The sequence below is a fragment of the Dromaius novaehollandiae genome, chromosome 5, assembly GCF_036370855.1.
Source record: "Dromaius novaehollandiae isolate bDroNov1 chromosome 5, bDroNov1.hap1, whole genome shotgun sequence".
NCBI lineage: Eukaryota > Metazoa > Chordata > Aves > Casuariiformes > Dromaiidae > Dromaius > Dromaius novaehollandiae.
This window is the reverse complement of record NC_088102.1, coordinates 44,900,555-44,921,970: the sequence shown is the minus strand read 5'-3', so window position 1 is coordinate 44,921,970 and position 21,416 is coordinate 44,900,555.

Below are 21,416 nucleotides of genomic sequence, written 5' to 3'. Positions count from 1 at the left end.
GCGCCTAGGTGACTGAGTGGAGTAGGTTGTTGCAGGAGCATGGTTTTGGCAGGGTTTTCCTTGTCTTGGAGGCCCCTTTCCAGTGGCAGTCCAGCCACAGCTGTATGCTCTGTCTCTCTCTGAACCCTAACCCTAACCCTAACCCTACGCCTAATTGTGGCTGAGTCAAGGCCAGGAGGTGCCAAGGTGTTTTTGTGGAGAAGGTTGTTGCAGGAGCATGGTTTTGGCGGGGATTTGCTTGTCTTGGAGGCCCCTTTTCACTGGCAGTCTATCTCCAGCTCTGCAGTCTGACTCTCTCTGAAGCCTAAATCTAGCCATACCCGCAACTGGCATTGAGCCAAGGCAAGGACACGCCTAGGTGTCTGAGTGGAGTAGGTTGTTGCAGGAGCATGGTTTTGGCAGGGTTTTCCTTGTCTTGGAGGCCCCTTTCCAGTGGCAGTCCAGCCACAGCTGTATGCTCTGTCTCTCTCTGAACCCTAACCCTAACCCTAACCCTAACCCTAAGCCTAATTGTGGCTGAGTCAAGGCCAGGAGGTGCCAAGGTGTTTTTGTGGAGAAGGTTGTTGCAGGAGCAAGGTTTTGGCGGGTTTTTGCTTGTCTTGGAGGCCCCTTTTCACTGGCAGTCTATCTCCAGCTCTGCAGTCTGACTCTCTCTGAAGCCTAACCATCGCCATACCCACAATTGGCACTGAGCCAAGACAAGGACGCCCCTAGGTGTCTGAGTGGAGAAGGTTGTTGCAGGAGCATGGTTTTGGCAGGGTTTTCCTTGTCTTGGAGGCCCCTTTCCAGTGGCAGTCCAGCCACAGCTGTATGCTCTATCTCTCTCTGAACCCTAACCCTAACCCTAACCCTAAGCCTAAGCCCAATTGTGGCTGAGTCAAGGCCAGGAGGTGCCGAGGTGTTTTTGTGGAGAAGGTTGTTGCAGGAGCATGGTTTTGGCAGGGATTTGCTTGTCTTGGAGGCCCCTTTTCACTGGCAGTCTCTCTCCAGCTCTGCAGTCTGACTCTCTCTGAAGCCTAACCCTAGCCATACCCGCAACTGGCATTGAGCCAAGACAAGGACACCCCTAGGTGTCTGAGTGCAGAAGGTTGTTGCAGGAGCATGGTTTTGGCAGGGATTTCCTTGTCTTGGAGGCCCCTTTCCAGTGGCAGTCCAGCCACAGCTGTATGCTCTGTCTCTCTCTGAACCCTAACCCTAACCCTAACCCTAAGCCTAATTGTGGCAGAGTCAAGGCCAGGAGGTGCCGAGGTGTTTTTGTGGAGAAGGTTGTTGCAGGAGCATGGTTTTGGCAGGGTTTTCCTTGTCTTGGAGGCCCCTTTCCAGTGGCAGTCCAGCCACAGCTGTATGCTCTGTCTCTCTCTGAACCCTAACCCTAACCCTAACCCTAACCCTAAGCCTAATTGTGGCTGAGTCAAGGCCAGGAGGTGCCGAGGTGTTTTTGTGGAGAAGGTTGTTGCAGGAGCATGGTTTTGGCAGGGATTTGCTTGTCTTGGCGGCCCCTTTTCACTGGCAGTCTATCTCCAGCTCTGCAGTCTGACTCTCTCTGAAGCCTAACCCTAGCCGTACCCACAACTGGCATTGAGCCAAGGCAAGGACGCCCCTAGGTGTCTGAGTGGAGAAGGTTGTTGCAGGAGCATGGTTTTGGCGGGGATTTGCTTGTCTTGGAGGCCCCTTTTCACTGGCAGTCTATCTCCAGCTCTGCAGTCTGACTCTCTCTGAAGCCTAAATCTAGCCATACCCGCAACTGGCACTGAGCTAACATAAGGACCTCCCCTAGGTGTCTGAGTGGAGAAGGTTGTTGCAGGAGCATGGTTTTGTCAGGGTTTTCCTTGTCTTGGAGGCCCCTTTTCAGTGGCAGTCCAGCCACAGCTGTATGCTCTGTCTCTCTCTGAACCCTAACCCTAACCCTAAGCCTAAGCCTAAGCCTAATTGTGGCTGAGTCAAGGCCAGGAGGTGCCGAGGTGTTTTTGTGGAGAAGGTTGTTGCAGGAGCATGGTTTTGGCAGGGATTTGCTTGTCTTGGCAGCCCCTTTTCACTGGCAGTCTGTCTCCAGCTCTGCAGTCTGACTCTCTCTGAAACCTAAATCTAGCCATACCCGCACTTGGCACTGAGCCAACATAAGGACCTCCCTTAGGTGTCTGAGTGGAGAAGGTTGTTGCAGGAGCATGGTTTTGGCAGGGTTTTCCTTGTCTTGGAGGCCCCTTTCCAGTGGCAGTCCAGCCACAGCTGTATGCTCTGTCTCTCTCTGAACCCTAACCCTAACCCTAACCCTAAGGCTAATTGTGACTGAGTCAAGGCCAGGAGGTGCCGAGGTGTTTTTGTGGAGAAGGTTGTTGCAGGAGCATGGTTTTGGCAGGGTTTTCCTTGTCTTGGAGGCCCCTTTTCACTGGCAGTCTATCTCCAGCTCTGCAGTCTGACTCTCTCTGAAGCCTAACCCTAGCCATACCCACAACTGGCACTGAGCCAAGGCAAGGACGCGCCTAGGTGTCTGAGTGCAGAAGGTTGTTGCAGGAGCATGGTTTTGGCAGGGTTTTCCTTGTCTTGGAGGCCCCTTTCCAGTGGCAGTCCAGCCACAGCTGTATGCTCTGTCTCTCTCTGAACCCTAACCCTAAGCCTAAGCCTAAGCCTAATTGTGGCAGAGTCAAGGCCAGGAGGTGCCGAGGTGTTTTTGTGGAGAAGGTTGTTGCAGGAGCATGGTTTTGGCAGGGTTTTCCTTGTGTTGGAGGCCCCTTTCCAGTGGCAGTCCAGCCACAGCTGTATGCTCTGTCTCTCTCTGAACCCTAACCCTAACCCTAAGCCTAAGCCTAAGCCTAATTGTGGCTGAGTCAAGGCCAGGAGGTGCCGAGGTGTTTTTGTGGAGAAGGTTGTTGCAGGAGCATGGTTTTGGCGGGGATTTGCTTGTCTTGGAGGCCCCTTTTCACTGGCAGTCTGTCTCCAGCTCTGCAGTCTGACTCTCTCTGAAGCCTAAATCTAGCCATACCCGCAACTGGCACTGAGGCAACATAAGGACCTCCCTTAGGTGTCTGAGTGGAGAAGGTTGTTGCAGGAGCATGGTTTTGGCAGGGTTTTCCTTGTCTTGGAGGCCCCTTTTCAGTGGCAGTCCAGCCACAGCTGTATGCTCTGTCTCTCTCTCAACCCTAACCCTAACCCTAACCCTAAGCCTAAGCCTAATTGTGGCTGAGTCAAGGCCAGGAGGTGCCGAGGTGTTTTTGTGGAGAAGGTTGTTGCAGGAGCATGGTTTTGGCGGGGATTTGCTTGTCTTGGAGGCCCCTTTTCACTGGCAGTCTATCTCCAGCTCTGCAGTCTGACTCTCTCTGACGCCTAACCCTAGCCGTAGACACAACTGGCATTGAGCCAAGGCAAGGACCTCCCCTAGGTGTCTGAGTGGAGAAGGTTGTTGCAGGAGCATGGTTTTGGCAGGGTTTTCCTTGTCTTGGAGGCCCCTTTCCAGTGGCAGTCCAGCCACAGCTGTATGCTCTGTCTCTCTCTGAACCCTAACCCTAAGCCTAAGCCTAATTGTGGCTGAGTCAAGGCCAGGAGGTGCCGAGGTGTTTTTGTGGAGAAGGTTGTTGCAGGAACATGGTTTTGGCGGGGATTTGCTTGTCTTGGAGGCCCCTTTTCACTGGCAGTCTGTCTCCAGCTCTGCAGTCTGACTCTCTCTGAAGCCTAAATCTAGCCATACCCGCAACTGGCACTGAGGCAACATAAGGACCTCCCTTAGGTGTCTGAGTGGAGAAGGTTGTTGCAGGAGCATGGTTTTGGCAGGGTTTTCCTTGTCTTGGAGGCCCCTTTTCAGTGGCAGTCCAGCCACAGCTGTATGCTCTGTCTCTCTCTGAACCCTAACCCTAACCCTAACCCTAAGCCTAAGCCTAATTGTGGCTGAGTCAAGGCCAGGAGGTGCCGAGGTGTTTTTGTGGAGAAGGTTGTTGCAGGAGCATGGTTTTGGCGGGGATTTGCTTGTCTTGGAGGCCCCTTTTCACTGGCAGTCTATCTCCAGCTCTGCAGTCTGACTCTCTCTGAAGCCTAACCCTAGCCATACCCGCAACTGGCACTGAGCCAAGGCGAGGACGCGCCTAGGTGACTGAGTGGAGTAGGTTGTTGCAGGAGCATGGTTTTGGCAGGGATTTCCTTGTCTTGGAGGCCCCTTTCCAGTGGCAGTCCAGCCACAGCTGTATGCTCTGTCTCTCTCTGAACCCTAACCCTAACCCTAACCCTAAGCCTAATTGTGGCAGAGTCAAGGCCAGGAGGTGCCGAGGTGTTTTTGTGGAGAAGGTTGTTGCAGGAGCATGGTTTTGGCAGGGTTTTCCTTGTCTTGGAGGCCCCTTTCCAGTGGCAGTCCAGCCACAGCTGTATGCTCTGTCTCTCTCTGAACCCTAACCCTAACCCTAAGCCTAACCCTAAGCCTAATTGTGGCTGAGTCAAGGCCAGGAGGTGCCGAGGTGTTTTTGTGGAGAAGGTTGTTGCAGGAGCATGGTTTTGGCAGGGATTTGCTTGTCTTGGCGGCCCCTTTTCACTGGCAGTCTATCTCCAGCTCTGCAGTCTGACTCTCTCTGAAGCCTAACCCTAGCCGTACCCACAACTGGCATTGAGCCAAGGCAAGGACGCCCCTAGGTGTCTGAGTGGAGAAGGTTGTTGCAGGAGCATGGTTTTGGCGGGGATTTGCTTGTCTTGGAGGCCCCTTTTCACTGGCAGTCTATCTCCAGCTCTGCAGTCTGACTCTCTCTGAAGCCTAAATCTAGCCATACCCGCAACTGGCACTGAGCTAACATAAGGACCTCCCCTAGGTGTCTGAGTGGAGAAGGTTGTTGCAGGAGCATGGTTTTGTCAGGGTTTTCCTTGTCTTGGAGGCCCCTTTTCAGTGGCAGTCCAGCCACAGCTGTATGCTCTGTCTCTCTCTGAACCCTAACCCTAACCCTAAGCCTAAGCCTAAGCCTAATTGTGGCAGAGTCAAGGCCAGGAGGTGCCGAGGTGTTTTTGTGGAGAAGGTTGTTGCAGGAGCATGGTTTTGGCAGGGATTTGCTTGTCTTGGAGGCCCCTTTTCACTGGCAGTCTGTCTCCAGCTCTGCAGTCTGACTCTCTCTGAAACCTAAATCTAGCCATACCCGCACTTGGCACTGAGCCAACATAAGGACCTCCCTTAGGTGTCTGAGTGGAGAAGGTTGTTGCAGGAGCATGGTTTTGGCAGGGTTTTCCTTGTCTTGGAGGCCCCTTTCCAGTGGCAGTCCAGCCACAGCTGTATGCTCTGTCTCTCTCTGAACCCTAACCCTAACCCTAACCCTAAGGCTAATTGTGACTGAGTCAAGGCCAGGAGGTGCCGAGGTGTTTTTGTGGAGAAGGTTGTTGCAGGAGCATGGTTTTGGCAGGGTTTTCCTTGTCTTGGAGGCCCCTTTTCACTGGCAGTCTATCTCCAGCTCTGCAGTCTGACTCTCTCTGAAGCCTAACCCTAGCCATACCCACAACTGGCACTGAGCCAAGGCAAGGACGCGCCTAGGTGTCTGAGTGCAGAAGGTTGTTGCAGGAGCATGGTTTTGGCAGGGATTTCCTTGTCTTGGAGGCCCCTTTCCAGTGGCAGTCCAGCCACAGCTGTATGCTCTGTCTCTCTCTGAACCCTAACCCTAAGCCTAACCCTAAGCCTAATTGTGGCAGAGTCAAGGCCAGGAGGTGCCGAGGTGTTTTTGTGGAGAAGGTTGTTGCAGGAGCATGGTTTTGGCAGGGTTTTCCTTGTCTTGGAGGCCCCTTTCCAGTGGCAGTCCAGCCACAGCTGTATGCTCTGTCTCTCTCTGAACCCTAACCCTAACCCTAACCCTAACCCTAAGCCTAATTGTGGCTGAGTCAAGGCCAGGAGGTGCCGAGGTGTTTTTGTGGAGAAGGTTGTTGCAGGAGCATGGTTTTGGCGGGGATTTGCTTGTCTTGGAGGCCCCTTTTCACTGGCAGTCTGTCTCCAGCTCTGCAGTCTGACTCTCTCTGAAGCCTAAATCTAGCCATACCCGCAACTGGCACTGAGGCAACATAAGGACCTCCCTTAGGTGTCTGAGTGGAGAAGGTTGTTGCAGGAGCATGGTTTTGGCAGGGTTTTCCTTGTCTTGGAGGCCCCTTTTCAGTGGCAGTCCAGCCACAGCTGTATGCTCTGTCTCTCTCTCAACCCTAACCCTAACCCTAAGCCTAAGCCTAATTGTGGCTGAGTCAAGGCCAGGAGGTGCCGAGGTGTTTTTGTGGAGAAGGTTGTTGCAGGAGCATGGTTTTGGCGGGGATTTGCTTGTCTTGGAGGCCCCTTTTCACTGGCAGTCTATCTCCAGCTCTGCAGTCTGACTCTCTCTGACGCCTAACCCTAGCCGTAGACACAACTGGCATTGAGCCAAGGCAAGGACCTCCCCTAGGTGTCTGAGTGGAGAAGGTTGTTGCAGGAGCATGGTTTTGGCAGGGTTTTCCTTGTCTTGGAGGCCCCTTTCCAGTGGCAGTCCAGCCACAGCTGTATGCTCTGTCTCTCTCTGAACCCTAACCCTAAGCCTAAGCCTAATTGTGGCTGAGTCAAGGCCAGGAGGTGCCGAGGTGTTTTTGTGGAGAAGGTTGTTGCAGGAGCATGGTTTTGGTGGGGATTTGCTTGTCTTGGAGGCCCCTTTTCACTGGCAGTCTGTCTCCAGCTCTGCAGTCTGACTCTCTCTGAAGCCTAAATCTAGCCATACCCGCAACTGGCACTGAGCCAACATAAGGACCTCCCTTAGGTGTCTGAGTGGAGAAGGTTGTTGCAGGAGCATGGTTTTGGCAGGGTTTTCCTTGTCTTGGAGGCCCCTTTTCAGTGGCAGTCCAGCCACAGCTGTATGCTCTGTCTCTCTCTGAACCCTAACCCTAACCCTAACCCTAACCCTAAGCCTAATTGTGGCTGAGTCAAGGCCAGGAGGTGCCGAGGTGTTTTTGTGGAGAAGGTTGTTGCAGGAGCATGGTTTTGGCGGGGATTTGCTTGTCTTGGAGGCCCCTTTTCACTGGCAGTCTGTCTCCAGCTCTGCAGTCTGACTCTCTCTGAAGCCTAAATCTAGCCATACCCGCAACTGGCACTGAGGCAACATAAGGACCTCCCTTAGGTGTCTGAGTGGAGAAGGTTGTTGCAGGAGCATGGTTTTGGCAGGGTTTTCCTTGTCTTGGAGGCCCCTTTTCAGTGGCAGTCCAGCCACAGCTGTATGCTCTGTCTCTCTCTGAACCCTAACCCTAACCCTAACCCTAAGTCTAAGCCTAATTGTGGCTGAGTCAAGGCCAGGAGGTGCCGAGGTGTTTTTGTGGAGAAGGTTGTTGCAGGAGCATGGTTTTGGCGGGGATTTGCTTGTCTTGGAGGCCCCTTTTCACTGGCAGTCTATCTCCAGCTCTGCAGTCTGACTCTCTCTGAAGCCTAACCCTAGCCATACCCGCAACTGGCACTGAGCCAAGGCGAGGACGCGCCTAGGTGACTGAGTGGAGTAGGTTGTTGCAGGAGCATGGTTTTGGCAGGGTTTTCCTTGTCTTGGAGGCCCCTTTCCAGTGGCAGTCCAGCCACAGCTGTATGCTCTGTCTCTCTCTGAACCCTAACCCTAACCCTAACCCTACGCCTAATTGTGGCTGAGTCAAGGCCAGGAGGTGCCAAGGTGTTTTTGTGGAGAAGGTTGTTGCAGGAGCATGGTTTTGGCGGGGATTTGCTTGTCTTGGAGGCCCCTTTTCACTGGCAGTCTATCTCCAGCTCTGCAGTCTGACTCTCTCTGAAGCCTAAATCTAGCCATACCCGCAACTGGCATTGAGCCAAGGCAAGGACACGCCTAGGTGTCTGAGTGGAGTAGGTTGTTGCAGGAGCATGGTTTTGGCAGGGTTTTCCTTGTCTTGGAGGCCCCTTTCCAGTGGCAGTCCAGCCACAGCTGTATGCTCTGTCTCTCTCTGAACCCTAACCCTAACCCTAACCCTAACCCTAAGCCTAATTGTGGCTGAGTCAAGGCCAGGAGGTGCCAAGGTGTTTTTGTGGAGAAGGTTGTTGCAGGAGCAAGGTTTTGGCGGGTTTTTGCTTGTCTTGGAGGCCCCTTTTCACTGGCAGTCTATCTCCAGCTCTGCAGTCTGACTCTCTCTGAAGCCTAACCATCGCCATACCCACAATTGGCACTGAGCCAAGACAAGGACGCCCCTAGGTGTCTGAGTGGAGAAGGTTGTTGCAGGAGCATGGTTTTGGCAGGGTTTTCCTTGTCTTGGAGGCCCCTTTCCAGTGGCAGTCCAGCCACAGCTGTATGCTCTATCTCTCTCTGAACCCTAACCCTAACCCTAACCCTAAGCCTAAGCCCAATTGTGGCTGAGTCAAGGCCAGGAGGTGCCGAGGTGTTTTTGTGGAGAAGGTTGTTGCAGGAGCATGGTTTTGGCAGGGATTTGCTTGTCTTGGAGGCCCCTTTTCACTGGCAGTCTCTCTCCAGCTCTGCAGTCTGACTCTCTCTGAAGCCTAACCCTAGCCATACCCGCAACTGGCATTGAGCCAAGACAAGGACACCCCTAGGTGTCTGAGTGCAGAAGGTTGTTGCAGGAGCATGGTTTTGGCAGGGATTTCCTTGTCTTGGAGGCCCCTTTCCAGTGGCAGTCCAGCCACAGCTGTATGCTCTGTCTCTCTCTGAACCCTAACCCTAACCCTAACCCTAAGCCTAATTGTGGCAGAGTCAAGGCCAGGAGGTGCCGAGGTGTTTTTGTGGAGAAGGTTGTTGCAGGAGCATGGTTTTGGCAGGGTTTTCCTTGTCTTGGAGGCCCCTTTCCAGTGGCAGTCCAGCCACAGCTGTATGCTCTGTCTCTCTCTGAACCCTAACCCTAACCCTAACCCTAACCCTAAGCCTAATTGTGGCTGAGTCAAGGCCAGGAGGTGCCGAGGTGTTTTTGTGGAGAAGGTTGTTGCAGGAGCATGGTTTTGGCAGGGATTTGCTTGTCTTGGCGGCCCCTTTTCACTGGCAGTCTATCTCCAGCTCTGCAGTCTGACTCTCTCTGAAGCCTAACCCTAGCCGTACCCACAACTGGCATTGAGCCAAGGCAAGGACGCCCCTAGGTGTCTGAGTGGAGAAGGTTGTTGCAGGAGCATGGTTTTGGCGGGGATTTGCTTGTCTTGGAGGCCCCTTTTCACTGGCAGTCTATCTCCAGCTCTGCAGTCTGACTCTCTCTGAAGCCTAAATCTAGCCATACCCGCAACTGGCACTGAGCTAACATAAGGACCTCCCCTAGGTGTCTGAGTGGAGAAGGTTGTTGCAGGAGCATGGTTTTGTCAGGGTTTTCCTTGTCTTGGAGGCCCCTTTTCAGTGGCAGTCCAGCCACAGCTGTATGCTCTGTCTCTCTCTGAACCCTAACCCTAACCCTAAGCCTAAGCCTAAGCCTAATTGTGGCAGAGTCAAGGCCAGGAGGTGCCGAGGTGTTTTTGTGGAGAAGGTTGTTGCAGGAGCATGGTTTTGGCAGGGATTTGCTTGTCTTGGAGGCCCCTTTTCACTGGCAGTCTGTCTCCAGCTCTGCAGTCTGACTCTCTCTGAAACCTAAATCTAGCCATACCCGCACTTGGCACTGAGCCAACATAAGGACCTCCCTTAGGTGTCTGAGTGGAGAAGGTTGTTGCAGGAGCATGGTTTTGGCAGGGTTTTCCTTGTCTTGGAGGCCCCTTTCCAGTGGCAGTCCAGCCACAGCTGTATGCTCTGTCTCTCTCTGAACCCTAACCCTAACCCTAACCCTAAGGCTAATTGTGACTGAGTCAAGGCCAGGAGGTGCCGAGGTGTTTTTGTGGAGAAGGTTGTTGCAGGAGCATGGTTTTGGCAGGGTTTTCCTTGTCTTGGAGGCCCCTTTTCACTGGCAGTCTATCTCCAGCTCTGCAGTCTGACTCTCTCTGAAGCCTAACCCTAGCCATACCCACAACTGGCACTGAGCCAAGGCAAGGACGCGCCTAGGTGTCTGAGTGCAGAAGGTTGTTGCAGGAGCATGGTTTTGGCAGGGATTTCCTTGTCTTGGAGGCCCCTTTCCAGTGGCAGTCCAGCCACAGCTGTATGCTCTGTCTCTCTCTGAACCCTAACCCTAAGCCTAAGCCTAAGCCTAATTGTGGCAGAGTCAAGGCCAGGAGGTGCCGAGGTGTTTTTGTGGAGAAGGTTGTTGCAGGAGCATGGTTTTGGCAGGGTTTTCCTTGTGTTGGAGGCCCCTTTCCAGTGGCAGTCCAGCCACAGCTGTATGCTCTGTCTCTCTCTGAACCCTAACCCTAACCCTAACCCTAACCCTAAGCCTAATCGTGGCTGAGTCAAGGCCAGGAGGTGCCGAGGTGTTTTTGTGGAGAAGGTTGTTGCAGGAGCATGGTTTTGGCGGGGATTTGCTTGTCTTGGAGGCCCCTTTTCACTGGCAGTCTGTCTCCAGCTCTGCAGTCTGACTCTCTCTGAAGCCTAAATCTAGCCATACCCGCAACTGGCACTGAGGCAACATAAGGACCTCCCTTAGGTGTCTGAGTGGAGAAGGTTGTTGCAGGAGCATGGTTTTGGCAGGGTTTTCCTTGTCTTGGAGGCCCCTTTTCAGTGGCAGTCCAGCCACAGCTGTATGCTCTGTCTCTCTCTCAACCCTAACCCTAACCCTAACCCTAAGCCTAAGCCTAATTGTGGCTGAGTCAAGGCCAGGAGGTGCCGAGGTGTTTTTGTGGAGAAGGTTGTTGCAGGAGCATGGTTTTGGCGGGGATTTGCTTGTCTGGGAGGCCCCTTTTCACTGGCAGTCTATCTCCAGCTCTGCAGTCTGACTCTCTCTGACGCCTAACCCTAGCCGTAGACACAACTGGCATTGAGCCAAGGCAAGGACCTCCCCTAGGTGTCTGAGTGGAGAAGGTTGTTGCAGGAGCATGGTTTTGGCAGGGTTTTCCTTGTCTTGGAGGCCCCTTTCCAGTGGCAGTCCAGCCACAGCTGTATGCTCTGTCTCTCTCTGAACCCTAACCCTAAGCCTAAGCCTAATTGTGGCTGAGTCAAGGCCAGGAGGTGCCGAGGTGTTTTTGTGGAGAAGGTTGTTGCAGGAGCATGGTTTTGGTGGGGATTTGCTTGTCTTGGAGGCCCCTTTTCACTGGCAGTCTGTCTCCAGCTCTGCAGTCTGACTCTCTCTGAAGCCTAAATCTAGCCATACCCGCAACTGGCACTGAGCCAACATAAGGACCTCCCTTAGGTGTCTGAGTGGAGAAGGTTGTTGCAGGAGCATGGTTTTGGCAGGGTTTTCCTTGTCTTGGAGGCCCCTTTTCAGTGGCAGTCCAGCCACAGCTGTATGCTCTGTCTCTCTCTGAACCCTAACCCTAACCCTAAGCCTAAGCCTAAGCCTAATTGTGGCTGAGTCAAGGCCAGGAGGTGCCGAGGTGTTTTTGTGGAGAAGGTTGTTGCAGGAGCATGGTTTTGGCGGGGATTTGCTTGTCTTGGAGGCCCCTTTTCACTGGCCGTCTGTCTCCAGCTCTGCAGTCTGACTCTCTCTGAAGCCTAAATCTAGCCATACCCGCAACTGGCACTGAGGCAACATAAGGACCTCCCTTAGGTGTCTGAGTGGAGAAGGTTGTTGCAGGAGCATGGTTTTGGCAGGGTTTTCCTTGTCTTGGAGGCCCCTTTTCAGTGGCAGTCCAGCCACAGCTGTATGCTCTGTCTCTCTCTGAACCCTAACCCTAACCCTAACCCTAAGTCTAAGCCTAATTGTGGCTGAGTCAAGGCCAGGAGGTGCCGAGGTGTTTTTGTGGAGAAGGTTGTTGCAGGAGCATGGTTTTGGCGGGGATTTGCTTGTCTTGGAGGCCCCTTTTCACTGGCAGTCTATCTCCAGCTCTGCAGTCTGACTCTCTCTGAAGCCTAACCCTAGCCATACCCGCAACTGGCACTGAGCCAAGGCGAGGACGCGCCTAGGTGACTGAGTGGAGTAGGTTGTTGCAGGAGCATGGTTTTGGCAGGGTTTTCCTTGTCTTGGAGGCCCCTTTCCAGTGGCAGTCCAGCCACAGCTGTATGCTCTGTCTCTCTCTGAACCCTAACCCTAAGCCTAACCCTACGCCTAATTGTGGCTGAGTCAAGGCCAGGAGGTGCCAAGGTGTTTTTGTGGAGAAGGTTGTTGCAGGAGCATGGTTTTGGCGGGGATTTGCTTGTCTTGGAGGCCCCTTTTCACTGGCAGTCTATCTCCAGCTCTGCAGTCTGACTCTCTCTGAAGCCTAAATCTAGCCATACCCGCAACTGGCATTGAGCCAAGGCAAGGACACGCCTAGGTGTCTGAGTGGAGTAGGTTGTTGCAGGAGCATGGTTTTGGCAGGGTTTTCCTTGTCTTGGAGGCCCCTTTCCAGTGGCAGTCCAGCCACAGCTGTATGCTCTGTCTCTCTCTGAACCCTAACCCTAACCCTAACCCTAACCCTAAGCCTAATTGTGGCTGAGTCAAGGCCAGGAGGTGCCAAGGTGTTTTTGTGGAGAAGGTTGTTGCAGGAGCAAGGTTTTGGCGGGTTTTTGCTTGTCTTGGAGGCCCCTTTTCACTGGCAGTCTATCTCCAGCTCTGCAGTCTGACTCTCTCTGAAGCCTAACCATCGCCATACCCACAATTGGCACTGAGCCAAGACAAGGACGCCCCTAGGTGTCTGAGTGGAGAAGGTTGTTGCAGGAGCATGGTTTTGGCAGGGTTTTCCTTGTCTTGGAGGCCCCTTTCCAGTGGCAGTCCAGCCACAGCTGTATGCTCTATCTCTCTCTGAACCCTAACCCTAACCCTAACCCTAAGCCTAAGCCCAATTGTGGCTGAGTCAAGGCCAGGAGGTGCCGAGGTGTTTTTGTGGAGAAGGTTGTTGCAGGAGCATGGTTTTGGCAGGGATTTGCTTGTCTTGGAGGCCCCTTTTCACTGGCAGTCTCTCTCCAGCTCTGCAGTCTGACTCTCTCTGAAGCCTAACCCTAGCCATACCCGCAACTGGCATTGAGCCAAGACAAGGACACCCCTAGGTGTCTGAGTGCAGAAGGTTGTTGCAGGAGCATGGTTTTGGCAGGGATTTCCTTGTCTTGGAGGCCCCTTTCCAGTGGCAGTCCAGCCACAGCTGTATGCTCTGTCTCTCTCTGAACCCTAACCCTAACCCTAACCCTAACCCTAAGCCTAATTGTGGCTGAGTCAAGGCCAGGAGGTGCCGAGGTGTTTTTGTGGAGAAGGTTGTTGCAGGAGCATGGTTTTGGCAGGGATTTGCTTGTCTTGGCGGCCCCTTTTCACTGGCAGTCTATCTCCAGCTCTGCAGTCTGACTCTCTCTGAAGCCTAACCCTAGCCGTACCCACAACTGGCATTGAGCCAAGGCAAGGACGCCCCTAGGTGTCTGAGTGGAGAAGGTTGTTGCAGGAGCATGGTTTTGGCGGGGATTTGCTTGTCTTGGAGGCCCCTTTTCACTGGCAGTCTATCTCCAGCTCTGCAGTCTGACTCTCTCTGAAGCCTAAATCTAGCCATACCCGCAACTGGCACTGAGCTAACATAAGGACCTCCCCTAGGTGTCTGAGTGGAGAAGGTTGTTGCAGGAGCATGGTTTTGTCAGGGTTTTCCTTGTCTTGGAGGCCCCTTTTCAGTGGCAGTCCAGCCACAGCTGTATGCTCTGTCTCTCTCTGAACCCTAACCCTAACCCTAAGCCTAAGCCTAAGCCTAATTGTGGCTGAGTCAAGGCCAGGAGGTGCCGAGGTGTTTTTGTGGAGAAGGTTGTTGCAGGAGCATGGTTTTGGCAGGGATTTGCTTGTCTTGGAGGCCCCTTTTCACTGGCAGTCTATCTCCAGCTCTGCAGTCTGACTCTCTCTGAAGCCTAACCCTAGCCGTACCCGCAACTGGCACTGAGCCAAGATAAGGACGCGCCTCGGTGTCTGAGTGCAGAAGGTTGTTGCAGGAGCATGGTTTTGGCAGGGATTTCCTTGTCTTGGAGGCCCCTTTCCAGTGGCAGTCCAGCCACAGCTGTATGCTCTGTCTCTCTCTGAACCCTAACCCTAAGCCTAACCCTAAGGCTAATTGTGGCAGAGTCAAGGCCAGGAGGTGCCGAGGTGTTTTTGTGGAGAAGGTTGTTGCAGGAGCATGGTTTTGGCAGGGTTTTCCTTGTCTTGGAGGCCCCTTTTCAGTGGCAGTCCAGCCACAGCTGTATGCTCTGTCTCTCTCTGAACCCTAACCCTAACCCTAACCCTAACCCTAAGCCTAATTGTGGCTGAGTCAAGGCCAGGAGGTGCCGAGGTGTTTTTGTGGAGAAGGTTGTTGCAGGAGCATGGTTTTGGCAGGGATTTGCTTGTCTTGGCGGCCCCTTTTCACTGGCAGTCTATCTCCAGCTCTGCAGTCTGACTCTCTCTGAAGCCTAACCCTAGCCGTACCCACAACTGGCATTGAGCCAAGGCAAGGACGCCCCTAGGTGTCTGAGTGGAGAAGGTTGTTGCAGGAGCATGGTTTTGGCGGGGATTTGCTTGTCTTGGAGGCCCCTTTTCACTGGCAGTCTATCTCCAGCTCTGCAGTCTGACTCTCTCTGAAGCCTAAATCTAGCCATACCCGCAACTGGCACTGAGCTAACATAAGGACCTCCCCTAGGTGTCTGAGTGGAGAAGGTTGTTGCAGGAGCATGGTTTTGGCAGGGTTTTCCTTGTCTTGGAGGCCCCTTTTCAGTGGCAGTCCAGCCACAGCTGTATGCTCTGTCTCTCTCTGAACCCTAACCCTAACCCTAAGCCTAAGCCTAAGCCTAATTGTGGCAGAGTCAAGGCCAGGAGGTGCCGAGGTGTTTTTGTGGAGAAGGTTGTTGCAGGAGCATGGTTTTGGCAGGGATTTGCTTGTCTTGGAGGCCCCTTTTCACTGGCAGTCTGTCTCCAGCTCTGCAGTCTGACTCTCTCTGAAACCTAAATCTAGCCATACCCGCACTTGGCACTGAGCCAACAAAAGGACCTCCCTTAGGTGTCTGAGTGGAGAAGGTTGTTGCAGGAGCATGGTTTTGGCAGGGTTTTCCTTGTCTTGGAGGCCCCTTTCCAGTGGCAGTCCAGCCACAGCTGTATGCTCTGTCTCTCTCTGAACCCTAACCCTAACCCTAACCCTAAGGCTAATTGTGACTGAGTCAAGGCCAGGAGGTGCCGAGGTGTTTTTGTGGAGAAGGTTGTTGCAGGAGCATGGTTTTGGCAGGGTTTTCCTTGTCTTGGAGGCCCCTTTTCACTGGCAGTCTATCTCCAGCTCTGCAGTCTGACTCTCTCTGAAGCCTAACCCTAGCCATACCCACAACTGGCACTGAGCCAAGGCAAGGACGCGCCTAGGTGTCTGAGTGCAGAAGGTTGTTGCAGGAGCATGGTTTTGGCAGGGATTTCCTTGTCTTGGAGGCCCCTTTCCAGTGGCAGTCCAGCCACAGCTGTATGCTCTGTCTCTCTCTGAACCCTAACCCTAAGCCTAAGCCTAAGCCTAATTGTGGCAGAGTCAAGGCCAGGAGGTGCCGAGGTGTTTTTGTGGAGAAGGTTGTTGCAGGAGCATGGTTTTGGCAGGGTTTTCCTTGTCTTGGAGGCCCCTTTCCAGTGGCAGTCCAGCCACAGCTGTATGCTCTGTCTCTCTCTGAACCCTAACCCTAACCCTAACCCTAACCCTAAGCCTAATTGTGGCTGAGTCAAGGCCAGGAGGTGCCGAGGTGTTTTTGTGGAGAAGGTTGTTGCAGGAGCATGGTTTTGGCGGGGATTTGCTTGTCTTGGAGGCCCCTTTTCACTGGCAGTCTGTCTCCAGCTCTGCAGTCTGACTCTCTCTGAAGCCTAAATCTAGCCATACCCGCAAGTGGCACTGAGGCAACATAAGGACCTCCCTTAGGTGTCTGAGTGGAGAAGGTTGTTGCAGGAGCATGGTTTTGGCAGGGTTTTCCTTGTCTTGGAGGCCCCTTTTCAGTGGCAGTCCAGCCACAGCTGTATGCTCTGTCTCTCTCTCAACCCTAACCCTAACCCTAACCCTAACCCTAAGCCTAATTGTGGCTGAGTCAAGGCCAGGAGGTGCCGAGGTGTTTTTGTGGAGAAGGTTGTTGCAGGAGCATGGTTTTGGCGGGGATTTGCTTGTCTTGGAGGCCCCTTTTCACTGGCAGTCTATCTCCAGCTCTGCAGTCTGACTCTCTCTGACGCCTAACCCTAGCCGTAGACACAACTGGCATTGAGCCAAGGCAAGGACCTCCCCTAGGTGTCTGAGTGGAGAAGGTTGTTGCAGGAGCATGGTTTTGGCAGGGTTTTCCTTGTCTTGGAGGCCCCTTTCCAGTGGCAGTCCAGCCACAGCTGTATGCTCTGTCTCTCTCTGAACCCTAACCCTAAGCCTAAGCCTAATTGTGGCTGAGTCAAGGCCAGGAGGTGCCGAGGTGTTTTTGTGGAGAAGGTTGTTGCAGGAGCATGGTTTTGGTGGGGATTTGCTTGTCTTGGAGGCCCCTTTTCACTGGCAGTCTGTCTCCAGCTCTGCAGTCTGACTCTCTCTGAAGCCTAAATCTAGCCATACCCGCAACTGGCACTGAGCCAACATAAGGACCTCCCTTAGGTGTCTGAGTGGAGAAGGTTGTTGCAGGAGCATGGTTTTGGCAGGGTTTTCCTTGTCTTGGAGGCCCCTTTTCAGTGGCAGTCCAGCCACAGCTGTATGCTCTGTCTCTCTCTGAACCCTAACCCTAACCCTAACCCTAACCCTAAGCCTAATTGTGGCTGAGTCAAGGCCAGGAGGTGCCGAGGTGTTTTTGTGGAGAAGGTTGTTGCAGGAGCATGGTTTTGGCGGGGATTTGCTTGTCTTGGAGGCCCCTTTTCACTGGCAGTCTATCTCCAGCTCTGCAGTCTGACTCTCTCTGAAGCCTAACCCTAGCCATACCCGCAACTGGCACTGAGCCAAGGCGAGGACGCGCCTAGGTGACTGAGTGGAGTAGGTTGTTGCAGGAGCATGGTTTTGGCAGGGTTTTCCTTGTCTTGGAGGCCCCTTTCCAGTGGCAGTCCAGCCACAGCTGTATGCTCTGTCTCTCTCTGAACCCTAACCCTAACCCTAACCCTACGCCTAATTGTGGCTGAGTCAAGGCCAGGAGGTGCCAAGGTGTTTTTGTGGAGAAGGTTGTTGCAGGAGCATGGTTTTGGCGGGGATTTGCTTGTCTTGGAGGCCCCTTTTCACTGGCAGTCTATCTCCAGCTCTGCAGTCTGACTCTCTCTGAAGCCTAAATCTAGCCATACCCGCAACTGGCATTGAGCCAAGGCAAGGACACGCCTAGGTGTCTGAGTGGAGTAGGTTGTTGCAGGAGCATGGTTTTGGCAGGGTTTTCCTTGTCTTGGAGGCCCCTTTCCAGTGGCAGTCCAGCCACAGCTGTATGCTCTGTCTCTCTCTGAACCCTAACCCTAACCCTAACCCTAACCCTAAGCCTAATTGTGGCTGAGTCAAGGCCAGGAGGTGCCAAGGTGTTTTTGTGGAGAAGGTTGTTGCAGGAGCAAGGTTTTGGCGGGTTTTTGCTTGTCTTGGAGGCCCCTTTTCACTGGCAGTCTATCTCCAGCTCTGCAGTCTGACTCTCTCTGAAGCCTAACCATCGCCATACCCACAATTGGCACTGAGCCAAGATAAGGACGCCCCTAGGTGTCTGAGTGGAGAAGGTTGTTGCAGGAGCATGGTTTTGGCAGGGTTTTCCTTGTCTTGGAGGCCCCTTTCCAGTGGCAGTCCAGCCACAGCTGTATGCTCTATCTCTCTCTGAACCCTAACCCTAACCCTAACCCTAAGCCTAAGCCCAATTGTGGCTGAGTCAAGGCCAGGAGGTGCCGAGGTGTTTTTGTGGAGAAGGTTGTTGCAGGAGCATGGTTTTGGCAGGGATTTGCTTGTCTTGGAGGCCCCTTTTCACTGGCAGTCTCTCTCCAGCTCTGCAGTCTGACTCTCTCTGAAGCCTAACCCTAGCCATACCCGCAACTGGCATTGAGCCAAGACAAGGACACCCCTAGGTGTCTGAGTGCAGAAGGTTGTTGCAGGAGCATGGTTTTGGCAGGGATTTCCTTGTCTTGGAGGCCCCTTTCCAGTGGCAGTCCAGCCACAGCTGTATGCTCTGTCTCTCTCTGAACCCTAACCCTAACCCTAACCCTAAGCCTAATTGTGGCAGAGTCAAGGCCAGGAGGTGCCGAGGTGTTTTTGTGGAGAAGGTTGTTGCAGGAGCATGGTTTTGGCAGGGTTTTCCTTGTGTTGGAGGCCCCTTTCCAGTGGCAGTCCAGCCACAGCTGTATGCTCTGTCTCTCTCTGAACCCTAACCCTAACCCTAACCCTAACCCTAAGCCTAATTGTGGCTGAGTCAAGGCCAGGAGGTGCCGAGGTGTTTTTGTGGAGAAGGTTGTTGCAGGAGCATGGTTTTGGCAGGGATTTGCTTGTCTTGGCGGCCCCTTTTCACTGGCAGTCTATCTCCAGCTCTGCAGTCTGACTCTCTCTGAAGCCTAACCCTAGCCGTACCCACAACTGGCATTGAGCCAAGGCAAGGACGCCCCTAGGTGTCTGAGTGGAGAAGGTTGTTGCAGGAGCATGGTTTTGGCGGGGATTTGCTTGTCTTGGAGGCCCCTTTTCACTGGCAGTCTATCTCCAGCTCTGCAGTCTGACTCTCTCTGAAGCCTAAATCTAGCCATACCCGCAACTGGCACTGAGCTAACATAAGGACCTCCCCTAGGTGTCTGAGTGGAGAAGGTTGTTGCAGGAGCATGGTTTTGGCGGGGTTTTCCTTGTCTTGGAGGCCCCTTTTCAGTGGCAGTCCAGCCACAGCTGTATGCTCTGTCTCTCTCTGAACCCTAACCCTAACCCTAAGCCTAAGCCTAAGCCTAATTGTGGCTGAGTCAAGGCCAGGAGGTGCCGAGGTGTTTTTGTGGAGAAGGTTGTTGCAGGAGCATGGTTTTGGCAGGGATTTGCTTGTCTTGGAGGCCCCTTTTCACTGGCAGTCTATCTCCAGCTCTGCAGTCTGACTCTCTCTGAAGCCTAACCCTAGCCGTACCCGCAACTGGCACTGAGCCAAGATAAGGACGCCCCTAGGTGTCTGAGTGGAGAAGGTTGTTGCAGGAGCATGGTTTTGGCAGGGTTTTCCTTGTGTTGGAGGCCCCTTTCCAGTGGCAGTCCAGCCACAGCTGTATGCTCTGTCTCTCTCTGAACCCTAACCCTAACCCTAACCCTAACCCTAAGCCTAATTGTGGCAGAGTCAAGGCCAGGAGGTGCCGAGGTGTTTTTGTGGAGAAGGTTGTTGCAGGAGCATGGTTTTGGCAGGGATTTGCTTGTCTTGGAGGCCCCTTTTCACTGGCAGTCTGTCTCCAGCTCTGCAGTCTGACTCTCTCTGAAACCTAAATCTAGCCATACCCGCACTTGGCACTGAGCCAACATAAGGACCTCCCTTAGGTGTCTGAGTGGAGAAGGTTGTTGCAGGAGCATGGTTTTGGCAGGGATTTCCTTGTCTTGGAGGCCCCTTTCCAGTGGCAGTCCAGCCACAGCTGTATGCTCTGTCTCTCTCTGAACCCTAACCCTAAGCCTAAGCCTAAGCCTAATTGTGGCAGAGTCAAGGCCAGGAGGTGCCGAGGTGTTTTTGTGGAGAAGGTTGTTGCAGGAGCATGGTTTTGGCAGGGTTTTCCTTGTGTTGGAGGCCCCTTTCCAGTGGCAGTCCAGCCACAGCTGTATGCTCTGTCTCTCTCTGAACCCTAACCCTAACCCTAACCCTAACCCTAAGCCTAATTGTGGCTGAGTCAAGGCCAGGAGGTGCCGAGGTGTTTTTGTGGAGAAGGTTGTTGCAGGAGCATGGTTTTGGCGGGGATTTGCTTGTCCTGGAGGCCCCTTTTCACTGGCAGTCTGTCTCCAGCTCTGCAGTCTGACTCTCTCTGAAGCCTAAATCTAGCCATACCCGCAACTGGCACTGAGGCAACATAAGGACCTCCCTTAGGTGTCTGAGTGGAGAAGGTTGTTGCAGGAGCATGGTTTTGGCAGGGTTTTCCTTGTCTTGGAGGCCCCTTTCCAGTGGCAGTCCAGCCACAGCTGTATGCTCTGTCTCTCTCTCAACCCTAACCCTATCCCTAACCCTAAGTCTAAGCCTAATTGTGGCTGAGTCAAGGCCAGGAGGTGCCGAGGTGTTTTTGTGGAGAAGGTTGTTGCAGGAGCATGGTTTTGGTGGGGATTTGCTTGTCTTGGAGGCCCCTTTTCACTGGCAGTCTATCTCCAGCTCTGCAGTCTGACTCTCTCTGAAGCCTAACCCTAGCCGTAGACACAACTGGCATTGAGCCAAGGCAAGGACCTCCCCTAGGTGTCTGAGTGGAGAAGGTTGTTGCAGGAGCATGGTTTTGGCAGGGTTTTCCTTGTCTTGGAGGCCCCTTTCCAGTGGCAGTCCAGCCACAGCTGTATGCTCTGTCTCTCTCTGAACCCTAACCCTAACCCTAAGCCTAATTGTGGCTGAGTCAAGGCCAGGAGGTGCCGAGGTGTTTTTGTGGAGAAGGTTGTTGCAGGAGCATGGTTTTGGTGGGGATTTGCTTGTCTTGGAGGCCCCTTTTCACTGGCAGTCTGTCTCCAGCTCTGCAGTCTGACTCTCTCTGAAGCCTAAATCTAGCCATACCCGCAACTGGCACTGAGCCAACATAAGGACCTCCCTTAGGTGTCTGAGTGGAGAAGGTTGTTGCAGGAGCATGGTTTTGGCAGGGTTTTCCTTGTCTTGGAGGCCCCTTTCCAGTGGCAGTCCAGCCACAGCTGTATGCTCTGTCTCTCTCTGAACCCTAACCCTAACCCTAACCCTAAGCCTAATTGTGGCTGAGTCAAGGCCAGGAGGTGCCAAGGTGTTTTTGTGGAGAAGGTTGTTGCAGGAGCATGGTTTTGGCGGGGATTTGCTTGTCTTGGAGGCCCCTTTTCACTGGCAGTCTATCTCCAGCTCTGCAGTCTGACTCTCTCTGAAGCCTAAATCTAGCCATACCCGCAACTGGCATTGAGCCAAGGCAAGGACACGCCTAGGTGTCTGAGTGGAGTAGGTTGTTGCAGGAGCATGGTTTTGGCAGGGTTTTCCTTGTCTTGGAGGCCCCTTTCCAGTGGCAGTCCAGCCACAGCTGTATGCTCTGTCTCTCTCTGAACCCTAACCCTAACCCTAACCCTAACCCTAACCCTAAGCCTAATTGTGGCTGAGTCAAGGCCAGGAGGTGCCGAGGTGTTTTTGTGGAGAAGGTTGTTGCAGGAGCATGGTTTTGGCAGGGATTTGCTTGTCTTGGAGGCCCCTTTTCACTGGCAGTCTCTCTCCAGCTCTGCAGTCTGACTCTCTCTGAAGCCTAACCATTGCCATACCCACAATTGGCACTGAGCCAAGATAAGGACGCCCCTAGGTGTCTGAGTGGAGAAGGTTGTTGCAGGAGCATGGTTTTGGCAGGGTTTTCCTTGTCTTGGAGGCCCCTTTCCAGTGGCAGTCCAGCCACAGCTGTATGCTCTATCTCTCTCTGAACCCTAACCCTAACCCTAACCCTAAGCCTAAGCCCAATTGTGGCTGAGTCAAGGC